The following is a 27,290-nucleotide window of genomic DNA, read 5'->3' as shown; positions in this document are numbered from 1 at the left end:
TTCGTCGCAAATTTGGGACGAATCCAGATTCGTTGCAAAAAATCATTGCCAATATCGTTGCAAATTGTGAACAACAACGTCAAAAACATTAATTTTTTCTCATATATTTGCGACGAAAATATATTTTTGTCTCAAATCTACAACGATTTTGGATTCATTGCAAATTAGAGACGAATCCAAATTTGTTGCAAATCTGCAATGAATTTGGATTCGTCACAAATTAGGGACAGATCCAGATTCGTTGCAAATTTGCAACGAATCCAGATTCGTCGCAATTATGATAAGTTTACACTGAAAATAATTTCATCGCAAATTTTATCGCAAAATTAAAAAAAATTTCCAAACATCTCCCTTGTTTTTACTTTTATCATGTTTATATATATACATGTTTACATACATACAACATCAGAATCACATCATATATAACACATCAACACATACACATCAACACATCCTACAATTAACATATCCAACACATCCTATTAACAATCAAAGAAGTAAATTAAAATTAAACATTTCATATTCATACATAATAAAACAACATCGAAACAACAAGTTATAATATCCAAACATATCAAAGTTCAACCGTCATAATATAAGCAACAAACCTAACAAGTCATCTAAACGACAAAAAAAATACAAATCGTCATGCCTCAAAACCTTTTTCCTTTCTTCTTATCCTGTGTCAAATTACAAACAAACAATAAGTAACATTTATAACAACAAAAATATGTCTAACAATAAATGATATGTGTGCATAACTTAAATCATTATCATAATATATCAAGGTCTTAGATGGCAAAGGATATGATTCATCCTAAATTGCATGAACCATATATACACATGAAACTTATAACTAAGCGTAACAAAAAAAAATGTATAGGTCTAATCAAAAATACATGTATCAAATGTTCTATGACATAATAAAAGTATCGAAACCTGTATAGCTAACTTTGCATGGATTAGTAGTAGGCAAGTCAAAAATATGCAAAACATGGCATATCATGAAAAGTATCAAAGAAAAATAAAAAATATACAAGCAATTATAACATGACATTGAAAAAAAAAATCCTAATATAAAACTTAATAGGTAAAGACTTACTTACTCCACCAGAAGACTGTTAAAAAAAATTAATAGTAGAGATGAGTTATTAATTCTCAAGGCATATATAGAATATAGACCAAATTGCTTGGATTTATTATCCCAAACAAGATATTTTCTATCCCTTTAGAATAACAGATGCAATAGCATATCTCAATGCCCCACCCATAATTACATATAAAATTTAAATTCGTTTAAATGCAACAAATCATGAATTTTAGCTCTATGCTAACCTGCCCATAACGTATCATTCTCCTTCTGTGAATATCCCATTTTAGGTACATTTCATCATATACATATAATCAAGTGGGAACCCATTGAAATCCAAGATGATTCCAGTACAAGTCTAGGGTTTCCGTAGGTTCCTTGCTACAAACACAAAGTGTTTGCACATTAGCAATTTCAAAACAAAAAAAATAGAAAAAGGAATTACAGTCACAGAAACATATCATGTAACCCAGAGTCCAATTCCTTAGTACCAACGAAATTTTTTGTTTGGAGTAATAAAAAATTGGGAACTAGAATTCTAATATCTAATCCACTCACTCTTTTGCTTCATTGTTTTTTACCCATATTTAATAAAGAAGCATGTGTACTCATAGTATAGGAAAAAGTTAGTAAAGTACATTAAAAAATGAAATACCATTTCCCATCAGTTCAAACATAAGATCTGAGAAGTTAATTCTTGAAAATTATAACTATTATAGACTCAGAATTCTTTTCTCTCGAGAATTGATCACCAACAAGTTGTCAATAAGATTCTCAAGTTCCAATTCTTCTAAAACATAGAATTATAATATCCAAGAGTTTGGTTATTCCAAACAAAGCAATCCATAATAGTTGTGTAATGTGGAGACAGAATTCCAAGTTCATAATTTTGTTCTAGACAGGCTGAGTGATTGGCACTTTTTCCTTCGTAGGATCATTTGAAGGACTCATTAGTGAAAAGCTAAAGCTAATTAAGTAGCAAATACTCATATTAATTCATAGCAATAACAATAGCCAGATTCAAATGAGTTCATCCTTCAGTTGCTTGCTGTTCATCAAGGTCTAAAGAGCATGGATCAAGTCTTGCAAGCATCCGGTGGCCTTGTCGTGGGCACGTGTGCTCTTGGGCATTAGCTACTCTGCGGCCGACGAAATCTTCACCGCCGCCAGAAGCTCTCTCACCTTCTCGAACAAGGGATGCGCCTCCACTTCCAGGTAGTTCTTGGCTAAGACCTTGAAGGCCTCGACCTCGCAATGCCCTAGCTCGACGTGCATGACCATCCTCCCCTTCCTTATCAGCCTCGGGCCCAGCTTCTCAACGTGGTTGGTGGTGAAGATGATGCGTCGATCACCGCCGCACGTCGACCAGAGGTCGTCGATGAAGTTGAGCAGCCTAGAGAGGGTCACCTTTCTCTCTCCTTTCTCCTTCGACTCCTTCGCCTTCTTCTCCTTCGACTCCTTGATCTTCTTCTCCTTCCTGGGTTCGCCGCGGGAGCCGGAGAGCTGGAGGCAGCAATCGATGTCCTACAATGATGGACTGGCCGGCGGTGTTGGCGATGAGGCGGTGAAGATCGGACGCTAGTGAGGGAAAGGGAAGGAGCACCTCGAGGCCGGCGTGCTTCCGGTGTGCTGGAGACGGCGAGATCGACGGAGGCGCCGAAAGAGACAAAGGACCGATAGATGACCTAGGTTTTTATGGGGGGGCGGGTGATATAATGTGATTTGGCGACGAAAATACAATTTCTCCCCAAATTTGTCACAAATCTAGGACAAATTTTTAAATTCGTCCCAGATTCTTAATTTTTAAAAAAATAAAAATAAAAACGTCTAAAATACGAAAAATTAACCTAGAGATCTCAGAATAACATAAAATAAGTTTATATGCATTTATAATAAAAACCTCTGGTAAAATACCCACCAGTACCCATAACCCAGCAGATAAAGTACATTACATAATCCGTTTTAGGGATTGACGACTTACCCATTCAGTGACTTTGGCACTGGACGTTCCCAAAACGGATCGGGGCGGGTGAATTAGAGAATAGACAGACGTCTGTTGGCATTCCAGCCTTCCTTCTCCTTTCAGGGCCTATCCGAAAGAGAATCCAGTACCTCTTGGTCGTGAATATCTGAATAGGACGAACCGGCCTCCGTGGATATCTTTGCTTCGGAACAAAACAATTAGAATTAGGCTCGGTCAACCGGAATATGTATTATCCATATGGGGGATCTTCTCAATCCTGATCACATTGATAGCCACAAATATCAAATATATTTTTTTTCTTCATTAATTCAATTAATTTGGCTTAATCAAGCTTAAGACTTGGTAAAAAATAGTTAGGGTTTCAAAAATATTAAAGTCATTTCATCTTTAAAAATTTATAGACCTCAATATTTATGGACTAAAAATGTTTGAAATCATTAATGTGATCAAGAGATCAATACAAACGCATAGAAACTTGTTTCGTGTCATTTCGAGTTCTCCAGGTCCATCTTCCACATTTTAGACACATTTATTCTTATTTTTTTAAAAAAAATCAGGAATCTAGGACAAATTTGGAAATTCATCGCAAATCTAGGACGAATTTACAAATTCGTCCCAGATTCCTGATTTTTTAAAAAATAAGAATAAATGCGTCTAAAATGAGGAAGATGACCCTAGAGACCTCGGAATGACATAAAACAAGTTTATATACGTTCGTATCGATCTCCTGATCACATCGATGACCTCAAATATAAAATATAATTTTTTTTCTTAATTAATTAAATTAATTTGACTTAATTAAGCTTAAGACTTAGTAAAAATAGTTAGGGTTTTAAAAAGATTAAAATTATTTCGTCTTGAAAAATATATAGACCTCAATATATATGGCCAAAAAAATGTTTGAAGTCATCTGTAAAATATTGAACCAGATAATAATTAAATAATAAGGTTTAATAGGCTAATAGCCTTAACAGAATTTTTAGGAAATTTTAGAAATTTTTCTAGAATTAATCGGAGCTCGTACGACGTATTTAGAGGGGATGCACTTATGGGCTCGAGAAAAGTCTGTTTGGAATATCCGGAAGTGGGAGTTGATTGAGAAATTAACCTTAGAGTTAATTAAAGATACCTAGGTTTATATTGTTTTATTTTCCCGAGCCCTAAACCTTCCGCCCGATTTCCCTTCACCCTCTCGGTAGCGCCGATCTTCACCTCGCGGGCACATCTTCTTCACCCAACCGAATCCGTTGCCTACTCGAGCTTTATTTGCATCATCGATCGCTGACCACCAGATTGCTGACGCCGACACCTGATCGCGATGGCGATACTCCATCCAGCCACCAACAATGTGAGACCCGACCCCTTGGCCCCTTGGGCGGCCCAACTGGCGGCCCATTTGGCGGCCCCTTGGCTGTCCCTTGGGCGGTCCAACTGGCGGCCCAACTGGCGACCCCTTATGTCATCGACCAACGACCCTCGATCGTGCCGTTACTCACTAGGTCTTCCCATCCCTGGCCAGTGGATTTTTTTGCCTTTCACAGGATTCGAACTTTAGACCTCTAGGCTAAGTACTAGAGTTTATGAATCCTGGTAATCAAATGAGTGGTGGTTTGTCGTTCTCTCACGCGCGATCTTGCCACACGACTAGATCATCGATCGCCGTTGTTCCGATCCATCATCCTTCGGCTGATCATCCCTTCTACTCCATTGATCAAGTTCATCCGAAGGTCGTTCTTCCTTTCGAGTCGTGCCATTGCGGATGCAAACTCCTGATCCGTCGACTTCGACTCCTAATTCACTATTTCTGTGCCCTAGATTTGCTACTGCTGCTCTACCCTTGAGTGTCGGAGCCATTCGATCAACCATCGGCGAAGTGAGGGCCTCTATCGCCTATTTTTCCTCGCATTGGTCTATTCACACGATTTCTCCTCGCGTACAGGTAAGGATTAGGTATAAGCTTAATTGAATTCTGAATTTCCAGTTAGGAGATTGGTTTATTAGGTTAATTATCGATTGATTTGGATTTATATCAGATTTGGAATCAGTTGATACATGATGAGATTTGATTTCATTTTTGGTTGTAGTTTAGATAGTTGATTAATTGAGTTAGATGAGTTTGTGAGTATTATTGGAATCATTAAATTGATGTTGTGAGTTAATTAATGATTATTGGATTGAAGGATTTATGATGGATCCAATTAGGGTTACCTAATTGGATTTGGATTTAGGTTATATATTTGTTGTATGAAGGGGATTTGTTGTGATACGATGATTTGTTGCAGGACTTTGAATTGAGACAGACGTACGTGGGATTATTTAGCACGATCGACATATAAAGGCGGGTACTTTTTGCTTTATCTCTTTAGTACATTGTTCTTAGTGCATGAGCTATACCTTCGGATAGTTCTGTTGGTTGCTACTCGGAATACTGTTCTAGTTCCCCTGTACAAAAAATTTGTACAAGCATAGAACAATCCTAGCTACCCATGTGCTCTACTGAAGTTAAATTTGGATTGCAAACGATACTTAACATTATTAATCCAAATTGTCCTTCAAAAGTTAAACATGGATTGGAAACGATACTTAACATTTTTACTCCAAGTTTAACCGATGTGATCTTCCTAAGTTAAACCATATTACAGAAGTTAATCAAATATTTATTTCAAAGATCGGCTTCCAGGTTAAACATGGCGAAACACTAGACCTTCTTGGGTATGAGATCATCCACCTCTTCCTAGACAAAGCCTTTCAAATAAATCGGATATTTAACTTCTTACAGTAAACTAGGTTTAACTAAAGAGACCTCAATTGAAACATAATATTGAAACATGAAATCGAACAATAAAATCAATAACAAAAACGATAACCTAAAACCGATAACCTCTTGTGTTTGGTTTTTCAAGATCTATACAAAAGATAAACTAGTTATGATGCGTAAATTAATAACTAGATATACCTTTTGTAGCTTATAGACATCTTGATCTTCTGCTATATTCCTCTCCTTCTCTTGGACGTCGTGTGGGCGACGATCTAATCCACCCAAGCTTCTTCCTTTGCTTCCTAGATCCGACCACCAACTAACCTCCAAGGGATGCTAGACAAGAGAGCTTCCTTCTCTTCTTCTTCTCCTTCAAGCAGTCGGCCACCAAGAGAAAGCAATGCTTGATGTCGCCGGCCTCCAAGAGAGAAAACAAAAGGAGAAGAGAAAAGAACAAGGGTCGACCACCAAAGGATTGGAAGAGAGGAATAGAAGATGTGTTATCTCATGAGGCACCCCTTCATCTCTTTTATAATCCTTGGTTTTGGCAAAAAAGTAAAGTTTTAAACATAATTAAAACTTCCTTATATTTCTTGCCAATGACTAAAAAGGAAAGTTTTAAAACAAAAAATTAAAACTTCCTTTAATGCTTGTCATGGCTGGCCCTATACTTGTGCTCCAAACAAGGAAAGTTTTAAACAGAAAATTAAAACTTTCTTATTTGTTTCCGATAAGAAATTTTAATAAAAATTTCTCTTTTAAATCCCTTATTGATTATAAAAGGAAAATTTTATAAATTAAAATCTCTCTTTTAAAACATGTGGATGGTTACAAAAAAGAAAAGTTTTATCAAAAATTAAAATCTTTCTTTTAACTATCAATAAGGAAAGATATCAAACCGCTTTCTTAATCCTTTGTAGATAACTATAAAAGGAAAGATTTTAAAATTTAAAAACTCTCTTTTAAAACCATGGCTTCCAAAAAGGAAAAATTTTAAAATTTAAAATACCCTTTTAATTTTATGTGGTCGACCACCTAGCTTGGGTTCCAAGCTTGGCCGGCCACAACTTGGCTCCATTATTTGACTTGGCCAGCCCTAGCTTGGGCTCCAAGCTTGGCTTGGTCGGCCACAACAAGATGGATAAGAAGCTTGACTTTAAGTCGATATGAGGCTTTATAAATAGGAGGCTACAACAGGGGTCGAGAGGAGGAATTGGTTTTGGTCTCCCGATGAGCTTGAGCTTCTCGTGTTTGCCCCGAACACCCAATTCAAGTTCAAAGAGTTATTATTGCACTACCGCACCAATCCCATATTATAATATAGGCTCCTTCTTATCATGAGCACGTTAGTCTCCCTGTGTTTAAGATATCGAATGCCCACTAATTAAATGAGTTACTGACAACTCAATTAATATCTAGTTTCAAAAGTAGTACCACTCAATCTTATTGTCATGTCGAACTAAGTCCACCTGCAGGGTTTACATGACAATCCTTATGAGCTCCTCAAGGGGGCATCATCAACCTAGATTACTAGGACACAGTTTCATTCTATAATCAACAATACACCATATAAATAATATCATTTTACAACTTATCGGGTCTATTGATTTAACGAACTAAATCTCACCTTTTGATAAATAAAAGAAATAAATATTAACTATACGTTCTTGTCATTATATCATGATTAAGAGTACGCACTTCCATAATAACAGAGATTTTGTTCTTTTATGTAGTCAGTATAAAAAGAAACTACCTCAAATGGTCATGCTCAATACACTTATAGTGTACTAGTGTAATTTTATAGTCAAGATAAACTAATACCAAATTACACTACAACCACTCCAATAGTTTGTCCCATTCGAACTTGGTTGTGAGCTACTATTTATAATTTGTAAGGAACTGATAACTTGATCTTCTGTTTGTCACCTCACACCATGTTATCTACAATATAAATTACATGGACAACTACACTTAGCATAAATGTAGACATTTGACCAATGTGATTCTTATTTCAAAATGAATGTTAATACAAAAAGTTAGACTTTTAGTATACATTCTAACAATCTCCTACTTATATTAAAAGACTATGCTGCCATAAATGCTGCCATATATCTGATTCTCATCCCCTCAACATGTCGATCAAAAGATTTCACGGGAAGGGCCTTAGTAAAAGGATCTGCCAGGTTATCTGCTGATGCAGTCTTGGCGACAACTTCTCCTCGCTTTACGATGTCTCGTATCAGGTGGTACTTGCGCTCAATGTGCTTACTCGCCTTATGGGCTCATGGTTCCTTCGAGTTTTCTACTACACCACTATTATCACAATAAATTGTGATGATTTTGGGCAAACCAGGAATCACATCTAAGTCCATTAAAAAGTTCCTGAGCCATACAACTTCTTTGGTTGCCTCAGAGGCGGCCACATACTCAGCTTCCATGGTTGAATCTGAAACGCATTTATGCTTAACGCTTCTCCATGCTATGGCTCCACCTCCTAAAGTAAACACATACCCTGCGGTAGACTTACTATTGTCCCTATCTGATTGGAAGTTAGAATCCGTGTAACCCACAAGGAGCAAATCATTCGCTTAGTAAACCAGCATATAATCTCTAGTCATTCTCAGGTACTTTAATATATACTTTACGGTAGTCCAATGTCCCTGTCCTGGATTACTTTAATATCTGCTAACCATGCCTACGGCAAAACAGATATCTGGTCTCGTGCATAACATTGTATACATTAGACTTCCTACAGCAGAAGCATAAAGAACTGTCTTCATTTCTTCTATCTCTTTTGATGTCTTAGGAGACATCTCTTTAGATAAAGATACTCCATGCCGAAAAGGTAGAAATCCTTTCTTGGAGTCTTGCATGTTAAAACGAGCTAGGATAGTATCGATATATGAAGCTTGGGATAAGTACAACATTCTTTTCTTGTGATCCCTTATTACTTTGATCCCGAGAATATGTCTGCATTCTCCCAAGTCCTTCATATTAAATTGCTTGGACAACCATACCCTTACTGTTGGATCGAGAAGGACTAGAGGGGGGGTGAATAGCGCTCGTGGCTTTCACTCGTTTTGTATTCGAAAATCGTTCGAGAGTTTAAGCAGCGGAAATAAAACAACAGAAGAGCAATCACACAGAACGACCCAAGAATTAACTTGGTTCGGAGCCTAGGGTGACTCCTACTCCAAGGTCTACGATCGTTGATCGCTTACTATGGGCAACAGTTATATCGCGCCAAATGTTTACAAATATGTATTACTATAAGTGCAATAATAAAACTTTATACCGACGACAATAATCGGAATCCCGGAGCTTCGGGTCGTCGGGGACTTGCAACAGCACTTCTGGGCGTATTTTGGAGTAGCACGTTGATGAAAGATCGCGTTTTTTCTGATTGTCCAAGGAGCTGCTCGAAGTCCTCTTTTATACAGTGCTGGAGGCGCCTCCAATACCATCCAAGGCGCCTCCAGGCCTCCGAGTCAACCGCGTGGATCACTGCTGAACTCATCGCATCTTATCAGCTTGAAGGCGCCTCCAAGGCCGTCAAAGGCTCCTCCAATCCCTGGTCCAAGGCACCTTCAGTCCCCATGAAGGTGCCTCCAGCTCCTCTGGATAGCTGGTTTCGGCTTGCATCCGAGGGGCCTCCAAGCTCCATGGAGGCGTCTCGGACACTGTTCATCCGAGGTATAAGTTGCTTCTTTGTTCCTACAAAATATGTTAGTCCCAAACACATACCCTGCAAAACAAAGTTAGCACAGAATAGGTATACTAAATGAAATATCGACAGTCAACGGATTGTCCAGGTCTGACTTCGGATTTCCAACCGGAAACCCTAGGTCGACCCGACGCCTATTGTTCCCTCTACGGGGAATGCATCCTCACCTACTCCCCTCAGGAGAGATTTCCTGGTGCCAGTCCGGTCCTCCAGACCGACTGGACTTTCTGCCTAGGGTCACCACCCCGTAGGACCTAAAGTTATCACCCCTTAGGGTTTTTCTCCACCTAGGGTTACCACCCCCTAGGACCTAAGGTTATCCCCCCTTAGGATTTTCACCACCTAGGGTTCCCACCCCCTAGGACCTAAGGTTACCCCCCCCCCTTAGGATTTTCCTCCGCCTAAGGTTACCACCCCCTAGAACCTAAGGTTACCACCCCTTAGGACTTTCCTGGAACCTCAGTTAAGCACGTTAGATAACAAAGAATCCTAACTTTGAATTCCTTTGTCATTATCAAAACTTGGGTTCGATCGTCGGATGCTTCCCGCACCAACACTTACTTCTGACAACACTTTGACATTGTTGTCAACTATCAAAATGTCATCTACGTATAGTACAAGAAATACCACCACGCTTCTGTCACACTTTTTATATACACAAAACTCATCCGGACACTGAATAAATCCATAAGACTGGATTACTTCATTAAACTGGATGTTCCAAGATCTTGAAGTTTGCTTCAGTCCATAAATAGACCGATTGAGCTTACATACAAGATGCTCTTTTCCCTTTGCAATAAACCCCTCTGGTTGCTTCATATGGATGTTTTCTTCAAGACTTCCATTAAGAAAAGCCGTCTTGACATCCATTTACCAAACCTCATAATCCATATGAACAGCAATAGATAAAAGTATCTGGATAGACTTAAGCATAGCAACCGGTGAAAAGGTTTCCTCATAATTGATTTCCTCTTTCTGAGTATACCCCTTCGCAACAAGCTTTGCTTTGAAGTTTCCACCTTCCCATCTGTCCCTCTTTTTCTTTTGTAGATTCATTTACATCCAATAGCTTTTACACCATTTGATGGTTCTACTAGCTCTCAGACTTTGTTAGAATACATAGATTCTATTTATGAATTCATTGCTCTTTGCCAAGATGCTGCATCTTTATCTTGGAGTGCTTCATCATATGTTCGGGGATCAGGTTCATGTTTACCTGGGATCAAGTCCGAAGACTCTCCCAAAAACATGAATTTTTCAGGTTGTCTAGCAACCCTTCCACTACGACGTGGCACTATCTGTAGTTGTGTATCATTTGTGATATGTGTTACAGTTTCTTGTGATATTTCATCTTGCACTGTTGGTACTAAAGTAGATGTGTCCTCTCTCATTTCTTCTAGAACAACTTCACTCATGGGCTTATGGTTCATTACATAGTCATCTTCTAAAAATCGGGCATTAGTGCTAACAATGACCTTCTGATCTTTAGAACTATAAAACAAACCACCTTTTGTTCCTTTATGATAACCTATAAACAGGTGAACTTCTGTATGAGATTCCAACTTATCAGCATCTCCCTTCAGCACATGTGCTGGACTACCCCAAATCCGAACATGACTCAGATTAGGCTTACACCCATTCCACAATTCTGTGGGAGTAGAGGGTATTGATTTAGAAGGTACCAAGTTCAGAATGTACACTGCCGTTTCTAAAGCATATCCCCAGAATTAATTTGGTAATTCTGAATAACTCATCATCGATCTAACTATTTTCATAACAGTCCTATTCTTTCATTCTGCCACACCATTCTGTTGGGGTGTACCAGGTGCAGATAATTGGGATTGAATCCCAACCTCTGATAAGTAATTTCTAAACTCTCCTGAGAGGTACTCGCCACCACAATCAGACTGTAGTGTCTTGATACTTTTACCATGACGTTTCTCCACATCAGTCTTGCACTCTTTTAACTTATCAAAGCACTCAGACTTACGACACATCAAGTAAATGTACTCATATCTCGAATAGTCATCTATAAAAGAGACAAAATATTTGAAACCACCTCTCGCCTCGATAGTCATAGGTCCACACAAATCAGAATGAACCAATTCTAACACATCTTTTGCTCTATACCCCATAACCTTAAAAGGTCTCTTGGTCATTTTTCCTTCCAAGCAAGATTTGCAGGTTAGAAAGTTTTCCAACACTAATAAACCCAAGAGTCCATCGGCTATTAGTCTTTGAATCCTACTCAAGTTAATATGACCAAGTCTTAGATCCCAAAGATATGTTTGGTTCATTTTCGAAGGTTCTTTTCTCTTATTAGAATTAGAGGATGTGTTATTAATTTCCATTTGTTACTTTGTGGGAGTTATTAGATTTAGAGTATACAAATTACCAACTAATGTACCAGAACATATAACTACCATATTTTTCTTGATAACCACTTTGTCATCAAAAGAAACAATATATCCATCCAAAAATAGTTTAGAAACTGAAATTAAATTCTTTCTAAAACTTGGTACATAAAGATAATTTCTCAAAATCAAAGTTCTATTTATATCAAATGATAAGTAAACATCTCCCACTGCAATAGCCGCCACTTTCATAGCATTGCCCATGTAGACGGTTATCTCTCCATATAGTTGTCAGGTTTCCTGGAACCCCTGCAATGTATTGAATACATGATCAGTGGCTCCTGTATCTACACACCAGGTACTGGTAGATAACATTTCTAAACATGTTTCAACTATTAGAAAATAAGATATACCTTTATTGTTCTCTTTCTTACGAGGATAGTCCGCCTTCCAATGTTCAGACTGCTTGCAAATGAAGCACTTGCCCTTTGACTTCTTCACTCTTGCTTTTAGTCTAGTACCTAGAGATCGATTCACTTTCTTTACCGAGCCAGCTTATTTCTTCTTCTTCTTCTTGTCTTTCAACTTAGAAGTAGAAACATTTTCAGCAAAGTGTATTTGAGAATTATGACGAAATAGCCCTTCTATTGCCTGAAGTTCTGTCAGTAGTTCCGCCAATGAATAAATCCTTTTATTCATATTGAAGTTTAGGCGGAACTGCTCAAAACTTTTGTGTAGCGTTTGGAGAATAATATCGACCTGGGTTTCCCCATCGATTTCAGCTCCAAGGATTTGTATCTCGTTCAAGTAAGCCATCATTTTGAGGATATGATCACTTACGGGTGTCCCCTCTGACATGGTGGCTGTCATTAAGTTTCTCATCGCCTCTTGCCTAGCAGGCCGATTCTGGTGTCCGAAGAGTTCCTTAAGATTGTATATCATGTTATAGGCAGTAGGCATGGACTGATGCTGATGTTGCAGCACATTTGACATAGAAGCCAAAATATAACACCGCGTCATCTCATCTGTCTTGACCCATTTCTTATGATACTCAATCTCCTCTTCACTAGAATCACTATTAGGCTCATTAGGGCAGACCTCTAACAATACAAACTTATAGCCTTTAGCAGTTAGGACAATGTCCAGATTTCTTTTCCAATCTATGTAATTGGGACTAGTAAGTTTATTCTCTTTCAGAATAATAGCAAGTGGGTTGAAAGTCATCCTAAGAATCATAAAATAAGTTTTGGTCAAAACTTAAGAATTTAGAATAATATTGATTCCTCAAACAATATCATTTAAATTCACCAATGCCTCAAAACACCATGAATTTTGTATGTCACGATAGTGTGGACGTATACAAATTCAAACATTTGTAAGAGGAGGTTTTACCCATTAATTTTATTCTTGTCAACCTAACTTTATGACAAATAAAATTAATAGTTGGTATTCCTTTGGTCACACAAATAATAGCAGTGACTCCGATGGGAAGGATACTATTAAATGCGCCTAAGTGTATACCATTACTTGATACTTAGTCCATTGAATAGGATTGTGCCCCTTCGGATGGAGAAGTTCACACACTCCTAAATAATTTTCTATAATCATCCATAAAGGAAGTTTAATCTAGTGATCCACAAACAAACTCATCCGATGTAGAGGAAGGCACTCAGAGCCAACGTGCAAGTTTGTTTACATCACTTACAAACCAGTAATGGAGACCGTAGAATTTATTTATAAATCTCTCTCCCACTTAGTTATTTAAGATGAGGATTTTAACATGCACACACACATCACAGCAAATAAAAGCAATAAATATGGAAAAATAATTTTCCAACTATTATGACCTCTTCCATCACTATCCTCCGTGTGCTGCTAGCCCTAGCAATCGTCAAAACTAGCCGTCAGCCCTAGGGCTCATGTCATTGCGTCCATCGAGCTTCCTTTTCTGTTGCGCCTTTGGTCCTTAAATAGCACCATTCCTCGTAAGGATACGATCAACGACAAAAATAAAATTTTACATATTTCGATCCTATATTCCACAAAGGAATGTACATAAAGTCTAGATCGAACAAAATGTAAAATACTAAAACTAATACAACTCCTGCTGTATTTAATAAATACAATCATGCACACACATAAAATCCCGTCGACATGTCCGAGGGTCCAATCACACACAATCACAATAGGTCATAATAGTTGGAGCATGCAACCACAGAGTTAATCTATTTGCATATCCTACTATTATCCTGCCTAAAATATGTATGGCATGCGTATAATTAAACTAAAAACCAAACACACAGAGGTATAACCTAGCTCTAATATCAATTGTTGGTTGCTACTCGGAATACCGTTCTAGTTCCCCTGTATAAAAATTTTATATAAGCATAGAACTATCCTAGCTATCCATGTGCTTTACTGAAGTTAAATTTGGATTGCAAACGATGCTTAACATTATTAATCCAAATTATCCTTCAGAAGTTAAACTTGGATTGGAAACGATACTTAACATTTTTAGTCCAAGTTTAACCGATGTGATCTTCCTAAGTTAAACCATATTACAGAAGTTAATCAAATATCTATTTCAAAGATCGGCTTCCAGGTTAAATATGACGAGGCACTAGGCCTTCTTGGGTATGGGATCATCCACCACTTCATAGATACAGCCTTTCAAAGAAATCAGATATTTAACTTCTTACAGTAAACTAGGTTTAACTATAGAGACCTCAATAGAAGCACAATATCGAAACATGAAATTGAACAATAAAATTGATAACAAAAATGATAACCTAAAATCGATAACCTCTTGTGTTTGGTTTTTCAAGATCTATACAAAAGATAAACTAGTTTTGATGCGGAAACTAATAACTAGTTATACCTTTTGTAGCTTATAGACCTCTTGATCTTCTGCTGTATTCCTCTCCTTCTCTTGGATGTCGTGTGGGCGATGATCTTCCAAGATGAAATCCACCCAAGCTTTTTTCCTTTGCTTCCTAGATCCGACCACCAACTAACCTCCAAGGGATGCTAAACAAGAGAGCTTCCTTCCCTTCTTCTTCTCCTTCAAGCAACCGGCCACCAAGAGAAAGCAATGCTTGATGCCGTCGGCTTCCAAGAGAGAAAACAAAAGGAGAACAGAAAAGGACAAGGGTCAGCCACCAAAGGATTGGAAGAGAGGAATAGAAGATGTGTTATCTCATGAGGCACCCCTCCATCTCTTTTATAATCCTTCGTCTTGGCAAAAAAAGAAAGTTTTAAACATAATTAAAACTTCTTTATATTCCTTGCCAATGACTAAAAGGGAAAGTTTTAAAATAAAAAATTAAAACTTCCTTTAATGCTTGTCATGGCCGACCCTATACTTGTGCTCCAAAAAAGGAAAGTTTTAAACATAAAATTAAAACTTCCTCATTTGTTTCCGGTAAGAAATTTTAATAAAAATTTATCTTTTAAATCCCTTGTTGGTTATAAAAGGAAAATTCTATAAATTAAAATATCTCTTTTAAAACATGTGGATGATTATAAAAAAGGAAAGTTTTATCAAAAATTAAAATCTTTCTTTTAACTACAAATAAGGAAAGATATTAAACCTCTTTCTTAATCCTTTGTAGATAGTTATAAAAGAAAATATTTTAAAATTTAAAAACTCTCTTTTAAAACCATGGCATCCACAAAAGGAAAGATTTTAAAATTTAAAATACCCTTTTAATTTTATGTGGCGGGCCACCTAGCTTGGGCTCCAAGCTTGGCCGGCCACAACTTGGCTCCATTATTTGACTTGGTCGACCCTAGCTTGGGCTCCAAGCTTGGCTTGGTCAGCCACAACAAGATGGGTAAGAAGCTTGGCTTTAAGTGGATATAAGGCTTTTATAAATAAGAGGCTACAACAGGGACCGAAAGGAGGAATTGGTTTTGGTCTCCCGATAAGCTTGAGCTTTCCGTGTTTGCCCCGAACACCCAACTCAAGTTCATCAATAATAACTCATACCACTAAAGAATTATTATTACACTACCGCACCAATCTCATATTACAATATGGGCTCATTCTTATCATAAGTGTGTTAGTCTCCCTGTGTTTAAGATATCGAATGCCCACTAATTAAATGAGTTACTGATAACTCACTTAATTAATATCTAACTCCAAGAGTAATACCACTCAACTTTATTGTCATGTCGGACTAAGTCCACCTGCAGGGTTTACATGACAATCCTTATGAGCTCCTCAAGAGGATATCATCAACTTAGATTACTAGGACACAGTTTCATTCTATAATCAACAACACACCATATAAATAATATCATTTCCCAACTTATCGGGCCTATTGATTTAACGAACTAAATCTCACCCTTTTGATAAATTAAAGAAATAAATATTAAGTATATGTGCTTGTTATTATATCATGATTAAGAGTACTCACTTCCATAATAACAGAGATTTTGTTCTTTTATGTAGTCAGTATAAAAAGAAACTACCTCAAATGGTCATGCTCAATACACTCATAGTGTACTAGTGTAATTTTATAGTCAAGATAAACTAATATCAAATTACACTACAACCACTCTAATGGTTTGTCCCATTCGAACTTGGTTATGAACTACTATTTATAATTTATAAGGAACTGATAACATAATCTTCTATGTGTCACCTCACATCATGTTATCTATAATATAAATTAAATGGACAATTACACTTAGCATAAATGTAGACATTTGACCAATGTAATTCTTATTTCAAAATGAATGTTAATACAAAAAACTAGACTTTTAGTATACATTCTAACAAGTTCCTGTATTTATCTTGACTCCACTCATATTTTTCTTGTATTTGATACTTCCACTCAATCTTTGAGCTACTCGTTTCTGTATCTATACAGTCTCTCGTTGCTGTCTATGATATTTAGCAGATACCAGACACCAGATACTAGATACTAGACACTGGATTTATATAGATACCAGATACCATGTTTACCTGTTTGACTACTGTTTATTTATGTTTTGTATTAAGATGCGGTTTCATGTAGCATACCTGATTTCTGTTATATATATATGATGATTGTTGCATTATACGCATCATGTCATAACATGCATGCTGGCGACCATGTCTCCCTTGTGGTTGAGAGGGTCGTTGGTCATGGCCGCACGCTCGGCCACTCATGGGTAGTGGTAGCTGGAGCGTGCCGCTTGTCCTGACGTGCTCTCACTCGGTCACTCATGGGTAGTGGCGACTAGTGTTGTGAGCAGCAGGGACCCTATTGCTACGTAGCTAGATAGCTACTATGCAAACTATCCACTCGATCACTCGAGAGTAGTGACGACTGGAGTGTTGTACAATTGTCATTGATCTGGCCTCTCGACCATACAGGGGTCGTGGTGCAGAGAGGTGGGCGGGGTGACCATCTGTGCATACGCTATTGTTATTATACTTATGCTGTTGTTGCTAGTTTATGCTATTGTTGCTTACCTATGCTGATATGCTTACATATGTTGAGATATACATATGCTGTATGTGTTTAGACACTAGTTTACTTATTGGTTTTATGTATATACCTCACATGCTACCCCTGTAGTTATGAGCAGTACTGTAGTAGATCTTTGCTACTTCTGACCTTTTATTACTAGCCTAGGATATGGTTATAGGTATTGACACTTATTATGATATCACAGTATCTACTATATTCCTTACGAGACTGTATACCTTTGTATCTCTAATTCTTTACTATACTCATGCACTATCTATCTATTACCCGCTGAGTCTTTATACTCACCACCCCGTAAACTAGTTATTTTGTCAGGTAGCATGTAAAGGATTTATGGAGTCGCCTAGAGATCCTATCCGTCAGTCTCGTGTCACATCGAGCTACTCCTACTATTAGTGTTTCCGTTCGTATATTTGGTTTTACACTTGTTCTCGTATTTGTATATTTTATATGAAGTTTGTCTTGTATTGATGTGTTGATTATGTGTCAAGCCGGGCCGACTCGCAGTTAGTTATTATGGTGTTTTATGTTCCTTATGTTATGATTTCCACTGTGTTATGTTTTGCCCGTGTTGGCTGCATATTAAATCTGCGTGGTTGAATTATTTATCCAGCCGTGTGGCCTGTTATATACTGCTGATGAGTATATCTATGGTTATATGTACTTATGCTTCATATTATCACCGATATAGGGGAGATGCTGCTGAAATTTTGTCGGTAGGGACTCCTCTAGGGGTCGCCCGGGCTGGGGCGTTACACCACCGATCTGGGACGAACTTCCAAATTCGTCCCAGATTTCTAATTTTTTAAAAAATAAGAATAAATGCGTCTAAAATACAGAAGATGGATATAGAGACCTTGGAATGACATGAAACAAGTTTCTATACGTTTGTATCGATCTCCTGATCACATTGATGGCCTCAAATATCAAATATAATTTTTTTTCTTAATTAATTAAATTAATTCGACTTAATCAAGCTTAAGACTTAGTAAAAAATAGTTAGGGTTTGAAAAAGATTAAAGTCATTTCATCTTGAAAAATTTATGGAACTCAATATATATGGCAAAAAAATGTTTGAAGCCATTAATGAGATCATGAGATCGATACGAACACATAGAAATTTTTTTCGTGTCATTCCGAAGTCTCTAGGTTCATTTTCCGCATTTTAGATGCATTTATTCTTATTTTTTAAAAAATCAAGGAATTTGGGATGAATTTGGCAATTCGTTACAAATCTGGGACGAATTTCCAAATTTGTCCTAGATTCCTGTTTTTTTTAAAAAAATAAGAATAAATATGTCTAAAATACGAAAAATGGGCCTAGAGACATCGGAATGACACGAAACAAGTTTCTATACGTTCGTATCGATCTCCTGATCAAAATGATGGCCTCAAATTTCAAATATAATTTTTTTCTTAATTAATTTAATTAGATCAACTTAATCAATCTTAAGATATAGTAAAAAATAGTTAAAGTTTGAAAAAGATTAAAGTCATTTCATCTTCAAAAATTTATGGACCTCAATATATTAGGTGAAAAAAATATTTGAAACCATCAATATGATTAGGAGATCGATACGAATGCATAGAAATTTGTTTTGTGTCATTTGGAGATCTCTGTGTCCATCTTCCATATTTTAGATGCATTTATTCTTATTTTTAAAAAAAAATCAGGAATCTGGGACGAATTTCCAAATTCATCCCAGATTGCTGATTTTTTAAAACATAAGAATAAATACATCTAAAATGTTGAAGATGGATCTAGAGACCTCGGAATGATACAAAATAAGTTTCTATACGTTCGTATCGATCTCCTGATCACAATGATGACCTCAAATAGCAAATATAATTTTTTTCTTAATTAATTAATTTAATTCAACTTAATCAAGCTTAAGACTTAGTAAAAAATAGTTAGGATTTGAAAAAGATTAAAGTCATTTCATCTTGAAAAATTTATAAACCTCAATATATATGATGGAAAAAATGTTTGAAGCCATCAATATGATCAGGAGATTGATACGAATGCATAGAAACTTGTTTCTGGTCATTCTGAGGTCTTTAGGTCCATCTTTTGCATTTTATACGTATTTATTCTTATTTTTTAAAAAATCAGCAATTTGGGATGAATTTGAAAATTCGTCCCAGATCAGGGACGAACTTCCAAATTCATCCCAGATTCTTGATTTTTTTTAAAAAATAAGAATAAATGCATCTAAAATATGAAAGATGGACCTAGAGACCTCGGAATGACACGAAACAAGTTTTTATGTGTTCGTATCTATCTCCTGATCAAATCGATGGCCTCAAATATTAAATATATATTTTTTCTTAATTAATTAAATTAATTTTACTTAATCAAGCTTTAGATTTAGTAAAAAATAGTTAGGGTTTGAAAAATATTAAAGTCATTTCATCTTAAAAAATTTATAGACCTCAATATATATGGAGAAAAAATGTTTGAAGCCATCAATGTAATCAGAAGATCGATACGAACGCATAGAAACTCGTTTAGTGTCATTTCGAGGTCTGTAGGTCCATCTTCCACATTTTAGACGTATTTATTCTTATTTTTAAAAAAAATGAAGAATCTGGGACGAATTTCCAAATTCGTCCCAAATCAGGGATGAATTTCCAAATTAGTCCGAGATTTTTGATTTTTTTTAAAAAAATAAGAATAAATACGTCTAAAATGCGGGAAATGGACCTAGAGACCTTAGAATGATACGAAACAAGTTTCTATGCGTTCGTATCGATCTTCTAATCACATTGATGACCTCAAATATCAAATATAATTTTTTTCTTAATTAATTAAATTAATTCGACTCAATCAAGCTTAAGATTTAGTACAAAATAGTTAGGGTTTAAAAAAAATAACCCCTAAACTCAAGATCAGAGCTTAGGATTGGGCAATCGATCAGCTCAATCAAATGCCTAATCGATTGAGACCTGCTCCAATCTATTAGGTTGATTGCCTAATTAATTGAGAGCTTTCATGAGAGCATAGTAAGGTAGGAATCGATTGATAAAATGATTGGGTCAAAGCTAATCGATTAAGATAATTGATTGAGAGGTTTTCGCGAAGAAAACAAAAGTTGTGGAATTGATTAGGGTAATGGATTGAGAGGTTTTCGTGAAGAACATAGAAATGTGGTGAATCAATTGAGGCAATAGATTCAGCCATCCTCAATTGATTGGACTAATCGATTATGGTCTTTCGAGAGAGAGAACATAAAGGTTGGGAATCGATTAGGCAACTTTCTCTCACAAAGAGAAAGCTTTTGAATCGATTGGGTCAATCGATAAGAAGTTTCAAAATCAATTTGTATGGCTCAACAATCGATTAAGAGTTCGAAAAAGAACCGTTTTGCATGTGTTGAATGGTCAAATTGATGTGATAATCGATTGGGGCAAAACCAATCGATTAGGAGGTGTCAAAGGTGTTGGTATAATCAACAATAATAATCAAATTCAGGTTTTAATGTCACGCCCCGGAGGTATACTTGTCCGACAGAACGGATGGTACCCCCTAGTGACAATGCATGATACAACATGATATGAGTCCACAACACGAACATAAATACACAACAGAAGATAAAACATAGTGAAAATAATATAGAGGGATTTACATAATCCCAGACAACATAGACAACATAAATGGACTACGTGTCAGCATGGCTTAACACAACAAATATCACAACCCAATAAAATACACCAAAAAACTAAAATCCACGAACAAAATGAAGTAAAATATAAAGCAAAGAAAACATAACATAGAAAACAAGATCTCGAGAGGGAGGTGGGACTGGTAGACAGGACCTCTGAGCGACACACGCATCCTTTATCTACTAATCTAAAGGATAAATGAAAAACAATGGGTAGTGAGTATAAAATACTCAGTGGGTATAATAAGATAGTACATGAACAATATGCTATAAGGAAATCAAAGGGACGCAATCTAAAAAAAATACTTACTACAAAAAATAATAGTGTCACTATAATCGTCTACTAATCAAACCATAACCAATATCATAACCCTCTAACCTACTCAACCAGGTGTAACCAATAAATTGGGAGTATATGTTGGAACCCCAAGGTGTTTTGATGTGATCAAACAAGTTAAGTTATGTCCTGTTTTGTCTAACCCTTGTGTCTAAGTGTGCAGGAGCTTAGGAACACAAGAAGTTGAGCGGAAGACGCGGCTAACGAGAAGGACAACACGGGGAGAGAGCTAGCGGCCTCGGTGCGTCCGAGGGACGAGGTGACCGCGGAAGAGTACACCGGTGGACGAGAAGAACGTACGCAGCGTTCGAGGGACGAGAAACCGGGAAGAAAGGCCGCTCGAGGAGAAGGCTAGAACTTGGGTTCGGGTGAGCCCTATTCCGGATGGCCGAGATCACCCAAGCTAGCGGAGCCGGAGTTAAAGACCCGGACCGAAACGAGTTGAACCGAAGCAGAGCTACCGGACGGAAAAAGTCAACCAGAGTTGACTTTGGGTTCGTGGCGCACGGAAAGTACTGGGGTGCCCGAACCGAAGATTTTGTCCAGATCGAGTTTTGACTCGATCTGAACATTGGGGGATAAAATTTTATCCCACCGAGGGTGCCCGGATCCTTCAGGGCACCCCGAACAGTGCTATAAATATATCACTGATCTGCATAGTCTTTTCAATGAACTTGTAATCCATTTTCTCTGTGCTCTTCTATTCTTTTGTGCTGTCAACGCTATAAAGAGGCTACTCCGCCCAGAGGAGATCGACAGATATTGAGCTATACTTTCCTTGGATTAGCAATCCCTTGATTACAAACCAAATAAACCCTCTGCGTCTGTTTTAGATTCTGTTTAGTTAGTCTCTTGTATTTGAATTAAAAGTTTTATTATCTAGTTAAAAATCCGAGAAAGGGTGTTTTATTTTTCAGGACAATTCACCTCTCCTCTCTTGCCGGCCTCCAAAGGGACCAACAAGTGGTATTAGGGCAAGGCGCTTCAGGAGGACTAACCGCCGATCGAAGCAACGAGATGGTCAGACCAAGCATTGTTCCACCAAAATTCGAGGGGGACTTCGCACATTGGAAGCGTCGTATGGAAATATTCCTGAAAATTGATTTCAAAATTCGGTTAATTATAAAGTATGACTTTGGAGCTCCGACGAATCAGAATGGAGAAGAAAAAGAAGAGAGCCAGTGGACAAAGAAGGAGCAGAGTGATTCCGTAGCGAACAACCATGCGGAACATCATCTGCCGAGCGTGTTGCCTCCTCAAGAAGTCAACCACATCGGAAGCTACTTGTCGACCAAAGAACTCTGGGAGAAGTTCTTGGAACTCCATGAAGGAACATCTGAATCCAAGCTAACAAGAAGAGATATCCTTTGGAACAGACTGACGAACATCCGTCTGGAAAAAGGTGAGAAGGTAGCCAATCTACACGCGAAGGTAAAGGAATTGATTACTGGTCTCAAGAATCTCAGTGAAACGGTAACAAACCGGGACACCATACGCTACGCATTCAATGTGTTTCTCAGAACTCCAGAATGAACATCAATTGTCGACGCCTACTATATTTCAAAAGACCTGGAGGTAAGTACTTTAAAAGAATTGTTCTCTACTCTTGAATTACATGAAACCAGGTGTGAAGGGACAACAAAGGATTCAAGCCAGATGATCGCACTAAACACAACCAAGAAAGATGAACCCGAGTCAGATTCAGAAGAGGATCAGGAAGCATATATGGTAAGAAATTTTAAAAAGTTTTTTAGATCTAATAAATTTAAAGAAATGCAGAATAAAAAGAATCCAAGAAATAGAAGAAGAATGCGTTGCTACGAGTGTCAAAAGGAAGGACACTTAAAAGAAGACTGCCCAGAACTAAAGAAGGACAAAGTCAAGATACCCAAGAAGCACAAGAATCTAAAAGCAACTTGGGACAATAGTTCATCATCTGAGTTCGAGATTCAAGAATATGTCGGTATAGCACTGATGACAAGCTATGAAGGGTAAAGTACATCAGAACCCAGCATCGATGAAGGGGGAGGGACGTCAGATGAATGCAGTGAAGCATAGGGAAAATCAGGGTTCAAGTCTGATATGGTAAGTGATGTATGCCTCTTACCTTCTGATCAGCTTTACTTTGGTATTAAGGCTATGGCAAAATCCATGTATAAATTAGAAAATAAAAATACCAAATTAAAAAATAAAATTTTAGAAACAAAAAGAATTTTGGCAAAATCATGTCTAATAGAGGATTTTGATAAATTAAAACTTGAAAATGAAAAATTAAAAGAAGAACTAGAAAGATTGAGAAAGTCTAACAGTTCAAATATTTTTGGTTTTAAAAATTATAGAGGACTAAACTGGTACTATAGGTTTCACCAAAGTCAAATTAGAAAAATATCAAAAGCCTATGTACCTAGGAAATACTTGATTAACCCTATAAGTAGGAACCTCTATTGGGTTCCGAAAACATGTTTAACTTAAATTTAAAAATTAAACTTAGCATTTTCAGTGAGAAAGTTAAACAGATAGTTTCTTTATGAGGTTTTGTCTAAGGAAGTGGTTATTGCTCCAATAACCAAGAAAGCCTAGTGCATCGCCACTACCTGGAAGCCAAAATATTGAAATCAAATGTTTAATTAACTTTCTGGAAAAAAATATTAAAATTAGAATTAAATAATGCTTAAAAGTTTGTAAACATTTGTTTTGAAAATTTTGTATAACTTAGAAAATGTTTCTGTTGCAAATTAAAAAAAAATTAGAAAATTATTTTTGGAAATTAGAAATTTTTTCTATGTTTTTAACTTAGAAACTTTGAAAGTTACTTATTCCATTGCATAAAAATTATTTTTAAATTTTTGCTTAGAATTTTTTTTTTGAAATTTTTTAACTTAAATTGAATTTTTTTTTAAACTTAAAAATTATGTTTTCAAAGACTTTGAAAATTATTTCTTAGAAATTTTCTAACTTAAATTTTTAACACTTAAAATTTTTTTAGAATTTACCTTAGACTTGTTAAAAAAAAATCTCAATTTTTTATGTGATCAAAGGGAGAGAAGTATGTTAAGTCTAGGGGGTGGTATAAAATAAACTGAAAATATGTTTTGGACTTATTTGCAAAATCAATTGTTTTTATTGTATTTGTTTACCCTACCTTAACTTGGGTTGCTTACATCAAAAATGGAGAGATTGTTGGAACCCCAAGGTGTTTTGATCGATCAAACAGGTTAAATTATGTCTTGTTTTGTCTAACCCTTGTGTCTAAGTGTGCAGGAGCTTAGAAACATAGGAAGGCGAGCGAAAGACGTGGCTAACGAGAAGGGTGGCACGGGGAGAAAGCCGACGGGCTCGATGTGTCTGAGGGACGAGGTGACCGCAGAAGAGTACACCGGTGGACGAGAAGAACGTATGCGACGTTCGAGGGATGAGAAACTGGGAAAGAAGGTTGCTCGAGGAGAAGGCCGGAACTTGGGTTCGGGTGAGCACTATTCCAGATGGCCGAGATCACCCAAGTTAGCGGAGCCAGAGTTGAAGACCCGGACCGAGATAAGCTGAACCGAAGCAGAGCTACCGGATGAAAAAAGTCAACCAGAGTTGACTTTTGGGTCCGGGCGCCCGGACCCCTCCGGGGCGCTCGGACCGAAGATTTTGTCCATATCGAGTTTTGACTCGATCTGAACGTTAGGGGATAAAATTTTATCCGCCCAGGGCGCCCCGAACAGTGCTATAAATATAGCACTGATCTGCACGGTCTTTTCAATGAACTTGTAATCCATTTTCTCTGTGCTCTTCTATTCTTTTGTGCTGTCAACGTTGTAAAAAGACTACTCCGACTAGAGGAGATCATCAGATATTAAGATATACTTTCCTTGGATTAGCAATTCCCTTATTGCAAACCAAGTAAACCCTTTGCGTCTGTTTTAGATTCTGTTTAGTTAGTCTCTTGTATTTTAATTACAAGTTTTATTATCTAGTTAAAAATCCGAGAAAGGGTGTTTTATTTTTCAGGGTAATTCACCCCTCCCTTCTTGCCGGCCTCCAAAGGGACCAATAGTATATACTGTACATCCAAACCTGCATGAACAAATGCATAACAAGCATATAACAAGTCCTGACTAGAACAACATACTACCACGAATGGGCCTCGTAGGCAGTCGAATATATAATTAGTCACTGTTCATGGGAGAACACTCTACTACGGATGGTCTCGTGGGCAGACAGGATGATGTAGTTATCTAGCTCCTCAACCACTAACTGTAGGAGAACGCTCTACCATGGATAATCTCATGGGCAGACAGGATGAGATAGCTATCTAACTCCTCAGCCACTGATTACAACGGAACACTCTACTATGGATGGTCCCATGGGCAGTTAGGGTTTGTAAATAGTCACTATCTGTGGGAAAACGCTCTACTACGGATGGTCTCGTGGGCAGACAAGATATATAAACATTCATTATTTGTGGGAGAACACTCTACCATGGATGGCCCCGTGGGAAGATAGGACATATAAATATACAACCCAAAAATGATAAACAGAGACAATCACCTTTAAGATTGAACTCTGTTAGCTGCACTATAGTTGTTCTCACTAGCATATAACAAGTATAACAACAAGCACATTAATTAACTAATCTTATCAAGAGAATACTAATTATCTAGTCGTAATATATCAACTAACTCATGATATCATCATAAACACACTAAAACAATGCAGCCATGATCAAATAGTCCCAAATGGTAGTTCGAACTAGATAACCTAATAGAATACTCTATCACTTACTATAGAATAGTATCTAACACATATATACAAACACCTAAGTAACAAACAAGAGTATAATAATATACTCAATATCCTACACTACAGTATGATCTTACTAATGTATAAGCATGAGCCGCAGTAGTGGTTGTGGTGTTGGACGACAGTCAGCGTAGGTTGCTGAGGATGGTGGAGAGACACAAGTGATCGGGAGTGCCAAAAAGACATCGCTGGTTGGGCACATGGCAGAATGGCGCCGGGGGGGGGGGGGGGGGGGGGGGGGGGATCTTCTCTCATAGTCGCCGGCTGGATCGAGAAAAGAATACTGGAGAGGTGGCGCTGTGATGGCTATGGACAGTCGTCCACGTCTGGTTGCCATGACTATGGTGGCTGGAGCAGAGCAAATGCGGTGGCAGATGGGGTTGTTGTGTGAAGGCAGAGGAGAAGCGACAGATGACATGGCCTCACGCGAAGAGGGAGCCGACAGTGGATCGAGAGATAGGAGAGGGGAGGCGATGCCGACCCTCGCGATGGCAGCCAATTGCATCATCGACAATCGGGTGGACGAGTTGCTCCTTGATCATGGCCGAAGAGAGGCTTGCGGCGACAACCCATGCTCGCGGCTACCGACGGTGGGGCACACGGCTTGTGTTGTAGTCTCGAGGAAAGGGAGAGGGGCACAGGTAAGGCATCAACATCTCAAGTGGTCTGAGGAGACGACAGGTGACAATGATTAGTGGCGCAGTGAGGGCGGCACTGTGCGGCATGGTCGCAACAGCGAGAGGGAGACGAGCGAGGGAGATGAATCGACAAAGGTTTTTAGGTTTTCAAAACGAAATTAAAATGAATTTTGAAATATAAGCATTTCCTTATTGAAATAGGTTTAAAAAATAAATTTTCCTCTTATCCGTTTATCTCCATAAGTTATAAAATGACTCATTAAAAATCCAAAAAAAATTCCTTAAAATCCTCCAAAAACTTTTAAGATAATTTCTTAATTAATTTTTATTTTATTTAATTATCGGGTCTCATATTTTTCCACACTAATAAAAATTTGATTTTCAAATTTATTATTGAAACTAAGGGATTCTGGTATAAGATAACTACTATGTAGCACACCCATGTTTTTAGTTTACATTGCACTGTATAGCTTAATGT

General features: G+C 37.4%; 1 long non-coding RNA gene across 1 annotated transcript; it reads right to left on the bottom strand.

The window, feature by feature from the left end:
• Window positions 1–482: 482 nt before the first annotated feature.
• LOC122029449 lies at window positions 483–2,833 on the bottom strand. The gene is made up of 2 exons (XR_006125064.1): window positions 1,336–2,833; window positions 483–680 (listed from the first exon to the last, which is right to left on the bottom strand). It is a non-coding gene; the product is annotated as an uncharacterized LOC122029449 (long non-coding RNA).
• Between the last annotated feature and the right edge of the window lie 24,457 nt (window positions 2,834–27,290).

Source organism: Zingiber officinale, chromosome 1A, assembly GCF_018446385.1.
Source record: "Zingiber officinale cultivar Zhangliang chromosome 1A, Zo_v1.1, whole genome shotgun sequence".
Taxonomy (NCBI): Eukaryota; Viridiplantae; Streptophyta; class Magnoliopsida; order Zingiberales; family Zingiberaceae; genus Zingiber; species Zingiber officinale.
The sequence above is the reverse complement of the archived record's forward strand: the minus strand, read 5'-3'. Positions and strand labels throughout refer to the sequence as shown.